Genomic DNA, 5523 nt, shown 5'->3' on the forward strand with positions numbered 1-5523 from the left:
TTCAAGGAAACTATTATTTAGTCCATTATTGAACATAGTTAATTAGGGGTGTCTGGGTGGCTGTCAGTTAAGTGTCTGACTTCCTCAGGTCATGCTTTCAAGGTGGGATTGAGCCTCCGCTTCTCAGTTGGGCTCCATGCTCAGCGGGGAGTCTGCTTGTCCCTCTCCCTCTGTCCCTCCTCCCACCCCCCCACCCCCGCTCGTGCTCTCTCAAATAAATATAAATAAAATCTTTAAAAAAATCTTAAAAAATAATTAAATCATCTTAAACAATTTTAAAGTGTATCTAAAGATATCTTTGAATATTTTAAATACTTCAGATCTGACTAAACCTTCCCATGTACTTAGTTAATTCTAGTAAATCTAACAAATGTATTAAATGTAATAGATCCTCGCTTTCTTAAATATTCATCCCCAGCAAATTTTCCTATAACTTTTTAACTTAAAACCAACAAATCTAAACTCGTTTATCCATTCATGTATTTTAAGTTAGAATCATAAGTTAGTGTGTTAGATTCTTTAATATGACAAATCTTAAATATTACACATATTCTACATACTAAGTAGGCATAGGATATTCTTAAACCTCACACAAAAGCGTTATACTATGGGTTTGACTTACTTAACCTCCGTATATTGATTCTTGGTTTAAAAGACCCTTCTTTATTTAAAAAGGACCCTTCCCGCTGAGAAAACAATTGTATAGTCCTAAGCAAAGTTGACTTCTCATGTTAGGGGCTGAGATTTTTAAGGAGATTTTGTGACTTGGTGCTGTAGTTACTGAAGAGGATTCTTCTGGCGCAGAAACAAATATAATATGAATTCTGCGATAGAGAATCCATGCCTTCCAAATGAGGTTGGTTATTCTGTCATTTCTTTCTCCTTAATCACCTTACTTTTTTGGTAGATGACTTGAAGTATATAACTTGAAGTCAGGAAACTTTATACTTGATAGCAATTGTCTAGTCTATTTATTGCTTGATTCTATTCTGAATTATTTTCGTGTTCTATTTAAATTACAGCTGATTGAATTCTGCCCATTTAAAAAAAAACCTGGATTACTTCTAGCACTGGATCCAGTTGCTGAGCCAACGAGAAATGGGAAGCCAATAGACAGTTACTGGGGAATTGGTAGATAGATGAGATGTAGCCACAGTTTTTAAGAATGTGTTTGAGAGGATCAGATAACTAATTGTCATGAGTTAAAATAACATATACCATTTTGAGCATTCCACATGCCACGCCCTTTGCTAGCCGCTATATTAGCTCATTTTGCTACAACAACCTTATGAAGGCAAAAATATTTATTCCTATTGCAGCAAGGAAGCAGACTCTGAGAGGTAAAGTGATCTGCCCAAAGTCACAAGGTTAGTAAGCAGCACAGCCAGGATTCAAAACAGGTGTCTGTCATTTTAAAGTTGTTGTTGTTGTTGTTGTTGTTTTTCAAGATTTTATCCATTCATTTGAGACACAGAGATACAGAGAGAGAGAGAGAGAGAAAGCATGAGCAGGGAGAGAGGCAGAGGGAGAGGGAGAAGCAGGCTCCCCGCTGAGCCAGGAGCCCGACCCCAGGACCCTGGGATCATGACCCGAGCCGAAGGCAGACTCTTAACCATCTGAGCCACCCAGGCGCCCCTCATTCTAAAGTTGTTAACTATCATGGAGAAAGTTCTAGAAGCTTTTCATACTGGCTTCCTTTTCTCCTAATAACAGAATGAAAGGGACATGGAAAAGTTCCCTACAAGTACGCTTTGCCCGCTAAGGAAGCCCAGGCATAATGGAAGTCCCTTGGCTAGAGTTTGGATTCTGAACAGAGATCCTGTGCTCAGAAGAGGCAGACAGGGCTGGGAGAAGAATTCTCATTCTCGGGGTAATCTTAACTATATGCCTGATGGAACGAAATAAAGACTCTCTAAATTCCTCTGCTTAAAAATGAAACAGAAGTAAAAGTAAAGAAAAACAGTGGTTCTTTTTGAAACCTGTTCTTTTCTGTTCCTTCCTTCCTCATTGGCATTATAATTTCCTTGTTTTTGTGAATTTGCAACTTACATAAAGTCCATAAAATGATGGTACAACTTAATAAATAAGGTGAACATACGTCCGCACTACTGGTCATTGTCTTCTCAGTCTCTGCAGTGTTCCTCCCTGAAAATGGCCACCTTCATTGGGTTATGGCCACCACTCTCATTGAACCTATTCAAGACCATCTTCTGCCTACAAACGGTGGGCCTGGGGCTATGACTGATTCTCCCCAAAAGAACCCACAGAGCTCCTCAGAGAAGGGTTTGCACATTATTGCGATAAGGAGAAATCTGTTGGGGAAAAAGCTTTCGTCTCTCATCTGTGTCTTTTATTTCCTGGATCCTGTGGTATAGAGATTGTTCCAATATAAGCTAATAAGGAAAAACAGAGAGAATCAGAACTCAGCACTGATAAATTTTACTGAATGAAACTTTACTTTAATGAAATCCTCAGCAGCCGTGGATATTAATGCCAATGACACATAATTTCCAGGGACACCAGTGGATTCCCCCTCTGTGGATAGAGCCCTGAATTTCTAGTGAGTCTCCCTTGGTGATCTCTTCCACTAAGAGACAGATTTTGACGCACTTTCTTGCTGGAGGAACTGGATACCCCTGCTTTTTAAGGGGGAAGAGCAATCTAAGTGCTGATGAAGGTGAGAATAAAAAGGTCTTATGCTCCAGATTCAAGAAAAAGAGACTGTCCTTTCGCTGTAATCCCACAGGTCAGCACGAAACTCAAACCAACCCTAGTCAATCATTGATAGCCTCACATCGGTACATATGACTTTGACAGTCAGTTAGTGATGGCTCAGTGCTTTGGAAAGTCAGTCAACCAATAAGCAGCCAATCAATAACATGCTTCCACGTTGGGGGAATTTGATAAAGAGTCTGAAATTCTCCCAATCTCTGAATTCCATCCAGACTGTATATAAGATCACCTTGTGCTTTGTTCATAGAGACTAATGCTTAGCATAGTGGTTCCCAGTGCATAGTGTCGGCAGTTAGGAACACAGACCTATCAAATTAGAAACTTTGGAGATTGGGGCCCAGTAATCTGTGTGTCAACAAGCTCTTCAGGTGATGCTAAGGCATGTTAAGAAAACCACTGGCTTATAAGTCAGATTCTTCCTTGCTTTGAAAGAAAGATCTGTTTCAGACTGATGACCTCTTCCTTCATCAAAGTGAGACTGTTACTATTTCTGTAGGAAAGGCTGAGAGAGTAGATGGAGGGGAAAGGGTGGGGCTCATCTTACCATGGATGGAAGTGAACCCCAGAAAGGGAAAAGAAGGGTTGCTTTGGCTTAACATTGATTGGGAATTCCTGTTGAAAACATGAGATTAGCCACCACAATACAAGCTTGCTAGAGTCACTACAGGAAAGAGAGTTAGGTTGGCCGACTCCCATCTAAGATTAACCTGGAAAAGTACAATGTCTAGGCTTTGAGGCGACTCTATATCTCCAGGCTAGTGGTGAGTGTGAACGAGACGTAAACCAGGGTATACCCTGAGAGTCGGTAAAATACCCTGAGACTGTGAATACCCCGAGAGTGGGTGAAAGCCTTGTGTATTCCCAGCAAGCAGGTATGATGGAAGGTGAATCTAACCATTGCCAGAAGTAGCCCTTTTCTTTTCTTCCTTCCTTCCTTTTTTTTTTTTTTTAAAGAGAGAGAAAGAGAGGGTGCATGCTCTCGAGTTTGAGGGGGTCGGAAGGGAGAAGGAGAGAAAGAATCTCAAGGAGGCTCTGCCCCCAGCACAGAGCCCAACTTGGGGCTGGATCTCACATCCGAGATCATGACCTGAGCCAAAAATCAAGAGTCCCACGCTTAACCAACTGAGTCACCCAGGCACCCCACCCTTTTCTTTTTTTCTTTAGCAGATTTGTCATTGTCTGAGGTTTATTGAAATTATTACAAGCACAGCAGAAATATTCAAACAACTCCACCGTGGTCTTTTAAAATTCATCCCAACTGTAGGCTGAGTGACCTGCAGGTTGGATCCACTGCCGAAGCCCAAGAGCTTCAGCAGTTCCTTAGGGTCACCATCGATTGCAGTGATCTCCTGATCCAGGGCTTAAACCCTAGGACCATAATTCTCTCTCCTCGTCCTGCAGCTGGTTGGAGCTACCTCTCATAGGTATCTCTGAATCTGCTCCATCAGATGTGTGGCGTAGCCTGCTGTCCGGTGGCGGAGCTTCTTGCTGGGAATGATGGTGATCTCCTCACACATGTGCTTGTTGGTGTGGAAGCTGTTGTCCAGGCGCACGTAGTACTTCTCCATGATGACCCAGGCTACTGCCTTCATAGTTTTGGTGCGAGTGCGGCCCACGTTGGCGGTTCTCTGATAAAAAAAAGCTGTAGTAGATTTTTTTTTAAAGAGTGGTTTTAGGTTCACAGCAAAATGGAGTAAAAGGTACAGAGATTTCCCATACGCCCCTTGCCTCGTCCATATGCACAGCCTTCCCCACCATCAGTAGCCTGCACTAGAGTGGTACATTCTCTACAGTTAATGAACTTATATTGATATATCATTATCATTCAAAGTCCATGGTTTATTTTAGGGTTCACTCTCAGTTGTTGTACATTCTAAGAGTTTTGACAAAAATATAATGACATGTACCCACCAGTATAGTATCCTACAGGAGAGTTTCCCTAGCCTAAAAATCCTCCCTGCTCCACCTATTCATCCCTCCTCTTCCGTTCAGGCTGCTATAAAGAAATGCCATAGACTGGGTCACCTGAACCACAGATATTTAATTCTCACAGTTGTAGGGGCAGGAAGTCCAGGACTAAGGCCCTGGCAGATTTGGTATCTATTGAGGACCCGCTGCCTAGTTCAGAGACGGCATGTTCTCCCTGTGTCCTTACGTGGTAGAAGGGGTGCAGGAGCTCTCTGGGGTTCATAATGGGCATAAATCCCATTCCTGAGGGCTCCACCTTCATGACCTAATCACCTCCCAAAGACCCCACCTCCTTATACCATTGCATATGATTTGGGGGCGGGGCAGAGTCTATATCACTATCTGTTTTCTCTCTTCTAGGACTGACGTATGGTAGCATAGGCAGTGTACTGCCCAACTCCAGGAGACACTGCCGACACAGACCACAGTCCCGTGGGACTGGTCTTCTGCCACGACACTGCTGTACAACAAGCTATTGTCACAGGTGGTCTCTTAATTGGTCTTGTGCTCAGTCCATTCTTGGCTCCTTTCTCTCTGTCACTCATGGATCCAGAGCAATCTTTCAAAAGCACAAATCAGATTAATTCTCCCTTCTTGAAACTCTTAGTAGCTTGCTCATTGTCTGTCATCTGTCTCCAGATGATGAGACCCTAAGCAGCCCCTGCACAATCAGCCATACCCTTTTCCCACTAATCTTTTAGTTCCACAAGAGCATCGGGCCTCCTCCCATTCCGGAGCCTTTGCCTGGGCTGTTTACCCTCCTGGGAATGCTCTTTCTTTCTGCTTTGCTTATCCTTTGGATCTCTGTTTAAAAATACCTTC

General features: G+C 42.8%; 1 pseudogene; it reads right to left on the reverse strand.

Moving 5' to 3' along the window:
- Positions 1–3850: 3850 nt before the first annotated feature.
- On the reverse strand, positions 3851–5246 carry LOC145721355 (small ribosomal subunit protein eS17 pseudogene; annotated as a pseudogene).
- Positions 5247–5523: the final 277 nt, after the last annotated feature.

Source organism: Leptonychotes weddellii, chromosome 5 (genome assembly GCF_054177405.1).
Source record: "Leptonychotes weddellii isolate Sample4059 chromosome 5, ASM5417740v2, whole genome shotgun sequence".
NCBI lineage: Eukaryota > Metazoa > Chordata > Mammalia > Carnivora > Phocidae > Leptonychotes > Leptonychotes weddellii.